The sequence below is a fragment of the Leuresthes tenuis genome, unplaced genomic scaffold, assembly GCF_036924035.1.
Source record: "Leuresthes tenuis unplaced genomic scaffold, fLeuTen1.0.hap1 SCAF_20, whole genome shotgun sequence".
Lineage (NCBI taxonomy): Eukaryota > Metazoa > Chordata > Actinopteri > Atheriniformes > Atherinopsidae > Leuresthes > Leuresthes tenuis.
Window position 1 is genome coordinate 5667088 of NW_027325374.1, and position 15400 is coordinate 5682487.

Here is a 15400-nt window from a genome sequence, read left to right on the forward strand (position 1 = left end):
AGTTCAGATTTGCTGAGGAATCTTCAGATTATGCTGCATTTGTTTGACCTCAGGAGTTTGCTTTGATACTAGAATAAAATTCACACTTAACTGAAGAAGTATTGAGCTAACAATGCTCAACCCGCACTTTGTCAAATGTTTTAGATCCCAACGAGGAAATCTGATTTCTATTTGCCATTCTTTATTTACTTAATTTTTTTAACCAGTCAAAAGCTAGAAATTCTGATTTTCCATTCATCACTGAATGCATCATCAGTACATCTATTTAAAAAAAATAAACATCAGCGAACTATTGGCTGTATAAGCACCGGTTCTGAATGTTAGCAGCTAAAAACTTGGATCGACAGGGAAGTCCAGAGTTTATGGAGCTGATATCAGACCTGCTGAGTTTTGACCTGTTGAACACATCACTTGAGATGAGCTCGTGCTCAAACGAAGGATCAGTAACCTACCAGCTGTCTATGGTTGAACTGCACAAGAGGGAAACTAAATATTTGAGAATAAAACTTTCAGTCAAGTATTTTCAGTTCTGTGTATGTTCTGAGCACTCAAGATTTTTACTGTAGACTCTCAAGTAACAGAAATCTGCTCCAAGGGTTATATTAGTCCTACAGATCTCAGGGGCAGACCCTAAGGAAGAGAGGGGCAGAGTGGAGCCGAACGGGTAGCTCCATGCCCTGAAGTAATCAGTTTGTCGAAAGGTTTAGATTAAAGGATGAAAATGGAGCTGCTGTACTGTCTCTCAACGTAATCTTGATCTGAGTAAAATGTTTCAGCTTGTAAGGAAAGGGTATAACATGTTTCTTTTACCAGGAAACTCTTCCTTAATCTTAACCACCTCGTTTTTAATACCTAACCTTAACCAAATCGTTCATAAACTGGAAAACAACAACTAAATAGTGAGTGAATGCAAAAATGACAAGTACTTTGTATTTTAAGCTAAACATTTCCTATAACTCTGGCAGACTACTGATATTATCGTAATTATCATTATTTTTATCATTCGTTTTATATAGTGCCTTTCAAAATACCCAAGGTCACTTCAAGATACCCAGCAGATATGGAGGGGTAGCCTGCGGGAGCAGTAACACAGAAGGATCTGTCCTCAAAAGACCAGTCGGTACTTTTTTAAAGGCTGTCCTCTGGCTTATGTAGTTCTGTTAGATTTGTTGGGGCAATGAAACAATGATAGCTGGGTTTTGACATCCATAGAGTTGCTGGTGTGGTGCTATGACGGCTCTTTGCCGGCTCAGTTCCAGCACTCAGAGTCGGGTCGGTGTATTTGGGCTGATACTGAGTTTGGCAGAGGTCTGGCAAATGCGCATGTGCAAAGTTATTTATTAATTTGGGCAATAATAGAGCCTAACCATCGATGCTATGTGGAGTGGAATTTTGTGTTTCTTGGAATATTTATGGGCCTAAACCTTTATTACGCATACCTGTACTCTCCTGATATCCTGTTTCTTGTATGTTTGTTGAATTTTAAAATGTTACAATAAAACTCTACTTTGCACCGTTGCTGCCGTTTCTGTTGTTACACACAGCAAGAACAGATGCTCCCTTGTGTCCAGCATCTGTCTTTTGACATCAGTGTTTTTTGGGGGATTTTGGCAAGCTTAGATGTGAGTGGTGTCCCTTCTGGCATCCACAAGTCTACGACGAGGAAAAAGAAAGGAACATCAGTGAGCCTGGAGGAGTGGGGGTCACATCTGACAGCTAAGTTCAAACAACCTGCATTCAGACGACAGCCTGTTGAAGGCCTCTTACTGACAATTCCTCTCTTGCTCAGCAGCTTGTGACTTAAAGCAAGAATCCCAAGAAAGGCAATCAGGTGCCTCTGAGTAAAGCACTCAAGCCTTTGTTACTCAGACAAAGACAGGGAAACACCTGCTTACCAAGAGCAAACAAAATGGAATAATTTCTCCCATCAACTGTCAGTCTCTCCCACCCATCCTTGATCCCACTCAATATTTCACATCCTATCTAAATCTCTCCCCCTTCCCTCATGAAAAGTCCAGACAGCTTGGGGAGACAGAGACTACATCCACAGCATGCCTCTGCTGACCTAAGCAGCCATCTCCTCTTCACACCCTGCCCTTCTTCTTTACCACATCTTCCTCTGCCCAATCCACTTCAATTGCACTAGATTTCTATTTTTAGAGGAAAATGGTGTGAGATCAGTACCGATCAATTCCTGTTTTGCCACAGCAGTCTTTGGAGAGAAGGTGTTGGAAAAGAGAAAGCTAATTCATGTTGTATATAAGTGGCTGGAAATCATAACCTTGTTCCTATCAGGACTTACAGATCTTTGGTTTGCAGACTAGAAACAGACAGCTGCACTGTTTTACTTACAGTTGATCTCTCAGCATGAACCACAGCACTAAGCACTGACCCCAGGGGTCTCAAACTACTGACCGGAGTCAAATTTCTAAGCCTTCCCATAGGCTTTCTTTTTCTACACCAACAAGGCTTCAACATTGAGGCTGTAAAATACGCTTTTGATTTCTCATATGTAGAATAAGGTGATACAGGTGATAGCTTTCTGTTTTTATTTTGCTCAAGAAATCCCACAGAAAGGCCAAAACCAAACAAGCTAGTCCATCTATGCCCTAAAGTTTATTAGTTTCTTCAACCTTAAATACTTTATAATTCAGATTTCGGCCTAAAAAGCTCCCACTAAATCTGTAAAGTCAAAATTACAAAATGCGTCTCTATCCCCAACACCAGGCCACAATGAAACTGTGAGACTGAACATCATCCTTACAACAACAAATCACTGATATTTAAGATTCTTCTAAATGTTCTCAGTTGCACCTCGACCAAATTACAAACCAATTCCAAAAAACTTGGGGTGTTTTGAGTAAAAACATCAGCTCGTCTTGAATTTGATGGCAGTAAAACACATAAAAAAAGTTGGGACAGGGCCATGTTTACCACTGTCTTTTAACAACAGTCTGTAAACTCCTGGGAACTGATGAGAGCAGATTCCAGACCTGAGGTATGAAATGAGGTATCATAGATGGGATGTGATGTGATGGGAAGTGAGGTCCCTAAACCAAGCCTGGTCTGAGAAATTGACCTTACAAATCACTGCATGATGCTTTAATCTACACACAGCATCCCAATTTCTTTGGAACTGGGGTTGTAGATGTATTAGAAATGAAGAACAACAACGCTGCATCAATTTTAATCAAAGCTGCAGCGATTCACATACTGTGCGCTACACTGTGATGGAAACCTGCCTGAGGACTGGATGGTATTGATGGAGAATTAATGTACATGTCATAAAAGATCATTAAAAGTGGCTTAATAATCTAAATAAAAAGTCTGGGCATCTACTTTGGTAAAAGCTGCTCAAACAGAAGTAACCAAAGCTTTTGTTGGGGACTACTTTTTGCCTGTGGAATAATGGTGTGCACACATTTGGTGCTGTGTTTGAGACAGAAGTGAAAGAAGTAGTCATAATCCAGCCTAGGTTTCCTGTGGAGCTGTTCTACAGAGGACTTTGGCACAAATATTTAGACAGGATGAGTAACATTTAACAACCTGCAACTTCAATTTATCTGTACCTAAAAGTCCTGGACCATAAAAAGCTTTAAGAGACCTGGAGAAATGCTCTTTCATGGATTTTATTGGGAATGGTTTCAATCAAATCTGCAGGAATGTTATCGTCCTTCATGAATAAAGAAACATTCCTCCTTTAAACATGCACAGTGGTACCTACACGATCAGCATATCTTTGAAGTGTAAGTACATGGTGAAAAATAGGTGACTTTCAGCAGGTTTGCTCATAAATACACGTTGCCTTTAACTGTAACACGCTGTGCACACTCCTCACACACGTAAGGTTGTGTGGTAATAGTAGCACATGTCTTCAGATGTGACCTGCTTGCTTATGCTGAAGTTGGCAAGGCCTTCAGCTTCTGGCACGTTGTTTCCTGTGGAAAATTCTGATGAATTCATCGCTGGGCCAGACTGACAGCTGGGACACGTGATTTTTTTCTTTTTTCTTTTGTTACACCCTCATTTACAGAAACAAATAAGCCATCAGTCTTTCTGCTCATAATCAATGCCGCTACACAATCGATTACATCGATGTGCTTAATTACTGTTTGAAGAGTGTAGTTCCGCGTGTGATTGAGGTGTTCAGCTTTTTCGTTTCAGGAGAACTTCTCCTGGTCTATTGCAGGCTGGTAACCTACTTCAGAGCATCATTAGCACCCACTTCAAGCTTCAAGCCCTGAGCAGTGCTGAGAAAAGAGAGTGAGAGGGAGTGCAAACCTATGCATCTCTGAGCCATACAATGAAGGAAGAAAGTTCCCTCTAAAGCACAAGCTTGGGCCAGCAGCCAGAGGTTTAAATTCTTCAGGGAGCTACAGTAAAGTAGCTGTACAGCAGCTTTGTTTATCATGAGAGCTGCTACAGAGGGGTAAACGAACAATGAAGTGGTTATGAAGGCTTAATAGCGGGCCGTGGCTCTGGGACCACGAATCTTAATCATCTCTCTTACTGGTAATCAGCTGAACACTCATCAGCTACTACACATTCAGCACAAATACTGCAGCACTGCAAAGACTTTAAGATAAATTAGTAAATAAATACTTTAATTACACAGTAAAGATACTACAGTGTCCCTTCGGATCAAAAAGTTTACACAACTGCAGCTAAATTTGGAAGAAATGCTAAAAGGGAAAACTAATATTTCAATTTTCAAAAGCCAAGTTTGTTTTAATTGCCTGGGGTTGGGTTGAAATGCATCATAATGCGCATGCCAAATACAAACAAAATATTAGTGTTTATCACTTCATCTCATCAATTTCATGTAATAATCACGCTGTTTTTAATATTTTGCTGACATATTGAACCACTCTGCATCAATCCATCTGCTGTTGCACACGGTAAAGATGCACAAGTCCTACCAAGTTAAAGTCATAAGGGATTTCAAGTTGACACCGTGCAGGAAGTGCTAAGGTGCTGCCAAGCTAACGGTTAATTAGCCTGTACTAATCGCTACTCTCTTTATCCATCTTCCTGGTACACAGTGTGGCGTCTCTTTTTTCAGTGTATTGGATGGAAATTATAGAGGGAACAAAAAATGACCACATCTGTTTAAGACTGAATGGACTTCAAGCTGACTTGCATAAGAGCACGCACAAGAGCGTGGAAAGTAGGCGTGGAAAGTGTTAATGTACAGCAGTCCAGGTTCCTTTTCGAAGCAATAAAACGGTATGCTGTAGAAAAATAAGAAATAAAGGCTAATGAAGGAAATAAAAGCTTCGGTTTTTGTTTGAGGACATATGATATTCTGATTTACTGTCTCGTGGAAAGTTTTCAGTATGAAGGGTACCACTCAAACATCCACATGTTAAACATTAAACAAACAGACATCTGTGTATGAATTTGCAAAAGATGATGTAACTGGAAGCTCACTGGTTGCCTTTGACAGTTAATGGCATTTGAAGGGTTGAACTAAACTAAAAACAGTCCAGTGGAGCGCAAATGAGTCATTACAACCATCAAGATTGTCCTCCAACCAAATAATAAAACATTATATGCTATTGAAGCCTACTGTATTTTCACATTTTCACCCAGGCACTTGTTCTAACACGGCTTAAGCATTTTGATACGATTAATTTTAGCCCAAAACATGATCTTTTTCTCCCAGTCAAGCAGTTGTTGAGGCTCAACAACCTGATCTCACAACAGAGCGTAAAACTGCTCAATTAGCAGCAAAATCTTGCATTTTTCACAAAAAGCCTTTTGAAGAATAAGTCGATGGTTTGTAAGACATCTGAGTGATCGTAGGAAACTGGAAAGGTGACTGATGACTGCACAAATCCACTGTCTAGAACTGTCTTCCATGGGCTAACTTCAACCAATCATATCCAAAAAAATCCAGACAAAACGATGGATCACATTCAGCCACCACTCACCCCTACCTCCTCATTTTAGTCCAGACACCAATTACATATCAGCTAAACATAATTTGTAAATCAATCCAACCAGATGTCAGAAATTAAGGTAAATTAAGTTTGTGTTGTTGCTATAAAGTTGCAATAAATAAGCCTAATCACGGGCCTCCAATAGTTTAATAATGAACTATAACAGGAATGTCATTAAGAGTGGATGTTTTGCCATCCTTGTTTAGTGCCCTTCCTGCTTTCGAGTAACTTTTCAGTCTGTTACAGGTCTGTTTACCGACAGCATGTTGTTGGTAACAGAGAGGAAACATCTTCCAGAGTACATTAGGATCCTTATAGGCTCATTATGAATGCTATAACAAGAACACACTGATTGAGACAAACAAGCAACAGTACAAGAGTGGGCATGTGCTGGGCTGTGAGCACGCCCATTCATCCTGTTTCTGGATTTAATAATCAAGTCAGTTTGGTATATTCATCTGTTCAAAAGCTCAGTTTTATGAACATTTATTTCAGCTTTTAGCTCTGCTGCAATCGACTCTCTGTCAAGTTACACAAACAAATGCCTTCGAAACTAATATATGAGTTCTGCTCTGCTTAGGGCCTCAGCAAAACTAAAGAAAGAGAAACCCAGACACACACAACCATAACTAATAAAAAAAGAAAACTTGAGGCTCGATAGAGAGTTGCTCTAAAACGTCTCAGTGGCCATTCTTTGAAGCTTCCCTGCAACACATTTGTGAGATAAAGTTAAAATCATGATAAGGTTTTGTTTGTAAGCAGCCTGAGGGTTAACTAACATCTTTAAAGCAGATAAGAAGAAAATATGTGTTGATTTCCTTCTCTGTAGATGCTGATCTACTGGAATGTGGACACTATAATGGGGACGAATACAGATCATAATGCTCGCAGTTATCCACACGCACATCCTCAATGTCTACTTATGCTTTTGGATTTTTACTGAGCAACTTGACTGCTCCGGTTCTCTCTCATGCATGCAGTGTCACAAGCAGCAGCCCCTGTCTGAGCTAAAAAGAACTAAAAACCCCACTTTCCACCACACGATCAGCTACAGCCTTCAGACAGTAACGGTTAGAACCATTTAGCAGCTAAAGATTCGTAAATGTCTCTCAGGAGTTGCAGAATTAACCTAACGACAGCTCATAAAGGTGTGGTGCTGTGGCACTGCCACCTGTCAATTATCCAACCAAGAGAAGCCACTTAAACATGTTTAATTAAATATCAATTGGCAAAATTAATAGCTAGTAAATATTGTTAGCTCCCATAATGTGTGTGAAGGCCGCGTTCCCAGTTTTCTCTGGTGGAATTTAGATCAAATCTGTCTAATCTAAAGTGTCATGCTAATTAGCATATTCATGATGTCATTATAGCCGATCCTCTCTGCTCACAAATGCAGTATATTCCTATTGTACAGCCATATTCACTATGAAGCTGCATTTATTCCCATATTTGTCTGTTTCTAATGCCAGAAAACAAAACCAGACTGAAATTGTGACTGAAAAGTGGCCCTTTAGGGCCCGCAATCATTGTCAAAGTCCTGCAAGGCTGCTTCTCCTGCAGGGTCCTGAAAAGTAGTTAAATCTGGCAGCAAATTAAAACTGCGTTAGATTTTTTTTAATACCTTAATATGCTTCCTGTGTGAAGAGCTTTAGACAAATGGATGTGTGTGCAGGTTCTTTAACCAAAAATATATTTTGTATAGTTTTATTGCGGTTTTAATGAATATTTCACAGTCATTGTTTCATAATATCGACTGACTGATTGCTTCACAATCGGAGTATTTCTGTTTGTTTGTTTTTTAGTTTTGCTGTTCCAACTAATCATTTCCAAACACAACTTCAAAAATGAGGATCCAAAAATTGTTGGGTTAGGGTTAGAAAACCAATTGCTGACATGAAATTAAACCTTGACTGCTGCCAAGAAGTTTCTTTGAACCGTGTTAGTGTCTCTGGCTGATTTTATACCTGCTTCTTTTTCTCTTCTTCTCCTAATGAGTGTGGAAAATTCACTACAAATCTTTTTGGGTGTGTTGTAACGTACGTAAGAGGAGGCTGTGAAGCCAAAGCCACACACACTCAGCACAGGAGATTGCTTGATTCTGCACCTCTTTTGTGGTGGTAATGGGAAACATATCGCAGGGTTTAATCAAATAGACGTTGAAGTGGTGAGACGGAGGAAGAGAGGACGAGCTGAGGGGGAATAATTGAGAGTTACTGAGGAAGATAAAGCCATAACACAAGAAAAAAAATGATGGCAGAGGGAAGTCTACCTGAGGAAAGAGGTAGAAATAAGTATCATGGGGATGCAAAGCCCCTCTCATTATTTTCCAGTCCACCAGGCAGGAGATTTCTGTTTTAGCTGCAGGGCTCAGCAGCTCAGCACCACTCTGGTGTTTCGTGCCCCTCGGGCTAAGGCTTCAACATATGGCACCATCTTAAATAATCACACTACACTGCCTCCATGATGGATTTGTTTTTGATGGGATTCAGTTAAATTCAGTTAAACATTTCCAACAGCCTAAAAAACACCACGACATGTCTAAAATTCAATCTCTGTATTTGTTTTATGGAGAATTCAAAAAGGCCCAAAATTAAAAAAAACTACCAAATGATAAGTAAAGTTCTCAAGAATCTACAAAGATCAAATGAAAGGTGTCAGAAGAAACAATTAATATTCAGATAAGAAGCCAGTGATTGTGCTTAATACTAACCTAATGCGCTAGAGTAGAGCAGGTCTCAAGTTTCCCGTATTTATTACACCAGGTGAGGCTGAAGCTTAACTCATTTTGCAGTAATTTGGCCAGAAATGCTGCACTAATTGCTGTTCTAGATGAGAGTTCGGTGCCGTCCTCGTTGCTCCATGACTAGCCTACTGATTCCACGTTTCATTATAATCCATCCAACAATTGCAGACGCATTTAAAATTCTACTATACAATATTCTTCATCTTAATACAGCTGTAAACAAGTACTTGTGAAGATTTAGCAATGTATAGATCCTAACGGAGAGTGCAGGCTTTCCCTGCGTAAATTACATTTTCAGCTTTGTTTAACCTCAAAGTTCTAATTTTCCCTCTGCTGAATGACAAACATTCGGCAGTTAGAGACTAAGGCAAAGATACAGATACAATGTGGGTTCAAACTGAGACGAGCTGTCTGAAAAGCTGCTCTATTGGTTTTCACTTTCTGTTCAGACTCTATTCTGGTCTGAGTTGCTGCCCACAACAGTTTCCTATGATCATAAATTACCCCTTTGAGTCTGGAACAAAGTTGTGGATCAACCAGGAAGAAATGCAACAAACATATCGTGTTTGCAAATGAGCTGGACTCCAAGTGGGTCTGATGGAAGCTGTTTAGGACCAGTCATGTGCGGGCAGCTATGAATGGATTCAAGGTGTGATGGAAGTCAAGAAGTTTAGCAAATGTTCGCATAATGTAATAAATGACCAGTAACCACCGTCATGTCTGTCTTCTGTCATGGTCTATAGGTTGTTTTTAGCTATGATTTGTCTTGTCTTTTGGTTTCTTGGACCAATGTTTTGTTTTGATTCGATCTTATGTCTTTGTCGGGTTATTAGTGGTTTTCAGGTGTTTTTTTGCCTTTGTTCAACTCCTGTTTGTATCTGCCTTAGTTTTTGATGATTTAGTAGAGCCTTATTTCTTATGTATTCTGTTCAGTTTGGTTTCCCCTGCTGTTTCCAGCCATTATTCTTAGATGCATCGGCTGCCTTTGTATTCATTATTCACCTGCATTCACTCACCTAATCACCCATCTCAGTATATATGTGTGCATTGCTTCTCCTTGTTCTCTGCCAGATCATCATCATTGTGCTTACTTTCCCCTTGTCACACAGCTTTTGTGGGTTTTTGGGTTACGTTAGATGTTGAGTGCCTGTATTCCCTGCTTCAGCAGCAGTTTTAGTTTCGTGTAAATAAAGCTTCTGATTCTGGCTCCTGCTTGTTTGGTCTGCACTTGGGTCCAACGCCTCCACTGTTAATCACTCACCTATTGTTACTTTACTCATCAACCTTAGTATTAATAGATTCCTAGTTCCTTCAGTCATTTGCCAATTAATCGTTGTCTCCCTGTTCTGCTGCATTTTTGTACTTTTCACTCATTTGGAGTTGTTGGATTCTCCTGTTCTACAGCATTTGCATTTGGGTCCGTTCCCTCTAATTTCTTTACCACTGAACAAAACACCTTGATCGAAGGCCAAAGAACAATTCTGAAGGCTGTTTTTTTTCCCTGTGGAAAAAATGTTTTGGCTCTTCGACCAACTAGGTCTGCTCTGTCAAAGCAGGTATAAAGTAGAAGTTAGCCAGCGACAGCCTGTAATAAACAGATGGTTCATCCAACCATCTGCCAAGTACTTTCCTTCTTTAGAGAGACGGCATTTTTTAGTTTCCTAAAACAACTTCCCAGATAGTTCTGTGTAACAACTGGCATATTAGATTAGTAATGCTTTGCTTTTACTGTTGCACATCCATGCCAGTATTAGTTTTTTTTTTTTATTTGCTATGAAACGCTAAAATGTAAGATTTTATATTAAACCCAATGGTAGACATCAGCATGACCTATTTGAGAAACTATAATGAAGAAGTGTTGAAGAAAAAGGAAGAACAATTTGCTGCATATGGATAAATATAGATTACTTTTAACCCTGAGTCACATGAAGGAAACTGTACAGAGGACAGGAGCACTGTCTGCAGGACATTTTGTGTTATATACAGGACACGTGGGTTAACAATGAGGGATTTCTCTGGCTCGCCTAATGTACTTACGGCAGAAACACCAGCACCAGACACGAAAGGGGAAATGGGAAAGCAAGAAAATGAGAGAAGGAAATGAGGAAAATGTGGATGCTGTTGATAGTGGGGGTGGAAGTCATTTTGTGGCAGGAAATTATGGAGCGATAACGGGGAAAAAGCAAGGACAGGGACCAACAACAAAGGCTGTTTTTAAGGTATAACTTGCCGGGTTAATGGAGAGGATTTCCACCAGGCATTTTTAAATATGATTCAACACAAAAACGACTTAGCTGTGAAATGAAAACCACTAAACACATTCAAGATAACAACATATCGAGACATGGGTCCGGTTGAATGTATCTGACTGAGTTGTTCTTTTCTTTTTTACCACATTTCTGTTCTAATCTAATGATTTTAATTAAAGAACAAACAAAAGAAAAGGCAGATGGAAATTTCAGTCTGTTTACAAGCCTAATTACCAGAAAAGTTGGAAAACTGAAGAAACGATTTGAAGTGTCTTCACTGATCAACTTGATTGAATTTAGAAAAATGTAAAATTTGATTCCAGCAACATTTAAAAGAAACGTTTATGAAATAAACAAGTAACATTTTTCTGGAAGATTCTACAATCAGCAGATTAACTGGTGACAGGAAAGGGTGTCAGGATTGGGTATAAAAGAAGTCTCCACCAAAGGTTTAGTCTTTCTAAGCACGGATCAATGTTGTGACTCCCCGCTGTGTACCACGCTTGGTCAGAGAATCATCAATAAATTACCTTTAGGTCTTTTAACATCTACAGAGAAGAATATTGTGAAAAGATTCAGGAGTCTGGGGAAATGTAAGTGTGTAAAGAACAAGAACAGAAACCATTGTTGGATGACTTTTGCGCCCCTCGGGCGGCACTGCATGAGAAACCGTCATGCCGCCATGATCAATACAGCCACATGGGCTCAGGAGGACCTTGGAAAAACATTTTCTCTCAACACAGACCAGCCGCTGCATCCAGAAATGTAACCTGAGACTGGATTATACAAGGAGGAAGTCATATATCGAGTCCGTGCAGAAACATGGCCGAGTTCTCTTGACACGAGCGCATCTCAGATGGACAGAAAGACAGTGGCCACGTGTTCTGTGGTCAGATGAGTCCACAGTGTCTATGACATGGATGACTTGAAATGTGTGAAGGTACCACTGATGGAGAGGTGGATGTTAGAGTTTGGGAGAGACACACGCTGCCCTTAAGGTATCTTTTCTCAGGAGGTCCGTGGTTATGTGAGATCTCATTCTGCACGACTTCCAACTGCGTGGCTTTATAAGCCTCTTTCATACACCTTATAGGGGGAAAAAAGATGTCCTCGTTGACCCACTGCTGTTCCTCCTCTGTAATGCACACATGCGAAACAGAGGCATGTCAGCCCTGCATCGCTGTGGTCCAGAGAAGACGGGAGTGTTTCTGGATCACAAGCACATATGGCTTCTTCTTTGCATGATAAAGCTTTAAGCTGAATTTGTGGATGGTGCGGTGAACTGTTCTCAGAAAATGATTTCAGGAAGTGTCCCTGGGCCCATGCAGTGATTTTCATGACAGAATCATGTCTGTCAGCTGTCTGAAGCAGAGACGTCTCCAAATTCTCTGACACTTTTGATGATGTCATGTGCAGCAGATGATGGAATATTCAAAGACTTCTTCCGAAACTGCTCTGCATAATATCGACAGATTTTTGCAGATTGCTGAACTTCTACTCATCTTCACCCTGACTCTGCCTCTCTAAGGTGCTCTTTTTATACCTAATCATGTTACTGACCTGTTGCCAATTAACCTAATTAGTTGCATCATGTTCTTCCAGCGGTTTCTTTGTTGCACCACTTACATTTCCAGCTTTTTCAAGACACGTTGCTGCCATCAAATTCAAGAATAGGAAAATGTCTCACTTTCAACATTTGGTGTGTTTTCTATGTTCTGTTGTGAATAAAATATTTATTTATAAGATTTGCAAATCATTGCATTATTTTTATTTTCATTTTATACAACGTCCCAACTTATTTGGGGTTGTAGATCATAAAGAGTAGGATTAATAAGCAGTATCAGTATGAAAAAATCTTAGGGATTACCATCCATTGGAACAACCCCCTCAAAATATTGGCAAATCGTCGGCCTTTCCACAAAAATGCATGACTTTATTGCAAGACTTTATGGAGCTTGCATTGATGAGTTAACAAAGAGGGACAGCCAGAGCACCATTTTCTGGCTGATTATACAATTTGCCTAAACAAAAGAGAGCCTTCTCAAAAACAGTGGAAGTTCCAAGACCTCTGATGGTCTGTGTTGGCTTGAAACATCACAAAGAGTCGACATGGACAGTTTCTCAGCATCTTTCAGTCCATGGTTTTGCTTTTCCAGACCACAAGAGTACTATTGTTTTTCTCTAACTGTATCACAGTGTTTGCACATGCAGTTGGCAAATGTTTCCAAGAAAAATAAAAAACTCTCGAGCCTGAAACAGCAGACAGACACAGCTGGTGCAACACGATCCAGGAGAAGACAGCAAAAGAGGACAAAAGCAGAGATGACAGGAGGCAAGAGGAAAAGATTATACTCCACCACAGCTAAACAGCCGAGATAAGGAGGGCCTAAGAGAGGGGAGGGAGAACATTTTCAGAGACAGAGGACAAGAGAAAAGGGAGTTTGGCTTGAGGGTAAGAAGGGAAAGAAGCAACTCTCATTGAAAAAGAGAATAAAAGAGCTTGTGGAAAGCATGATTAAAGACCATTCCTGGATATATACAAGCATGAATGAAACAAGTAATGCACGACTTGTTTTGTCTCTGTCTCTATCTGCTTGCGGCCTCTATCTACCTTTCTAGTTTCTTTTAACAGTGCAGCTAGAGATGTGAGGGCTGCATATTTTTCAAACCTGGTGTCGAAGAGCAGAGGTACTCCTAAAGTACCATTCAACACCATTAGTGATATTGTTACTTCTCAAATGAGGATTTGTGAGAAATTCTTGCTTTTTTTATTAAAAAAGTCAATCAGAAGAAATATTTTTCCCTCAGCTTCTTCAATGTCAGCTTCTTTCCAGTCCAGCTCGGCCTGTAATTTTAGAACATATTTTACCCGTTTCTTTCTGTGAGCTGGTCAGATTAGTTGGTTCAATGAAGGCATCATTCTGTTCTCCTGATTTGTTACCTACATCCCTGTTCAAAGATGTCTCTCAGTCCATTGGTCCCTGTGTGCGCACTATAATTAACTCTTCCCTGGTGTTTGGTCAAGTCCCTGTTTATTTTAAGAATGCCGTCATCCACCCACTCTTTAAAAAAAACAAGCTCAATCCCTGTCTTTTTAGCGGCTTAAGACCCATTTCAAAATGACCGTTTATTACTAAGATTTAGGGAAAGCTTATGGCTAAGCAACCGACAGCAACCGAAAAACTGGGTCGGTAAACCAGGATGGTTTTCCTTATATCTGTCTGGACGATCTTTTATGTGGCTGCTGCTAAATTCAGGTCCTATTCCTCATCCCTTAACTACGGTGTGCCACAAGGGTCTGTTTTGGAGCCTTTATTGTCTCTTTTAAATCTGCTCCCTTTTCAGCAAAGCTTAAATAATTTTAAGAACATCTCTTATCACTGCTATGCAGATGATACCTAGTTATATATATATATTAAAGCCACTAATGTTTTTAAGGTGCTTAGATTCAAACGGAAGTTGGATGGCTGACAACTTAATGATGAGAAAAACTAAGTTATTGTTTGTGCCCGTGATAGATTTTTACAGAAGATATTGAAGACTCTCGGCCCGCTCACCTCATTTATTAAACCCTCAGTTAGGAACCTCGGGGGTAACTGTTGACTCTGGATGCTCATGTTAAATCACTGGTTTGCACTTGTTTTTATCATTTAAAAAATACTGCCAAGCTAAGTCCCATTGTGTCACACTCACTTGTCTGAGTAAAAAATCACTGGAACGTCTACAGAACACTGCTTCTCATGTCACTCCGTTGCTAACTCAACTGCACTGGCTCCCCGTCCACAACAGAGTACATTTTAACATTTAGAGCTCTACATGGACAAGCACCAACTGACATCAGAGAACTTTTGCAGCCAGTGATCAGGGCCTGATGGCTGTGCAGCACACTGCTGAAAACTAAAGGTGGCTCCCACTCTCTGGATCTCCCTTCCTCTGAGCCTGAGATCTGTGGACCGTGGCTCTTAAAAAGCATATTTTTAAACTTGCTTTTGTTGTTATGTTTTATATTTTTCATGTTTCCTGTATTTCATTGTGAAGCACTTTGTGATTTTTATCGTGAAAGGTGCTCTATAAATAAAATGTTACTTTACTTTAATAACCGACACAGCTTTTCATTTCAGTCCTGTTAGAGCAGCAGAAGGACACGGCCTCTTTCTTTCCCTCATGCATCATAAATTCCCCATTACTACTTGTTGACTGGCGCTCCGGGGGCCTGTGGCATGTTGATGGACCACTCCGCATCATTATCCAGAGCACCAATGAACCGGCAACACGCACTGATTGGGTTATTTCAACACAACATGCCCAAGGCCTGCGAGTGAACCTTGTCTGCAGGTTCACGATCTATTGCAGCCAGCAGAGTTTGGCTAATAGGATAATATAATGCTGCAGGAGTGATGCACAGAAGCCCCAAGGCTGGCTGCGCATCACTCCCCTCATCTCCAGATCAAACAACAATTAGTCTT

The 15400-nt window shown here is 40.2% G+C and overlaps 1 protein-coding gene across 2 annotated transcripts in view; it reads right to left on the reverse strand.

Moving 5' to 3' along the window:
* The window catches only part of LOC140278259 (PH and SEC7 domain-containing protein 1-like), a 67574-nt gene that overhangs the window by 32893 nt on the left and 19281 nt on the right, over window positions 1–15400 (reverse strand). The gene's annotated exons all lie outside the window — the stretch shown is intronic.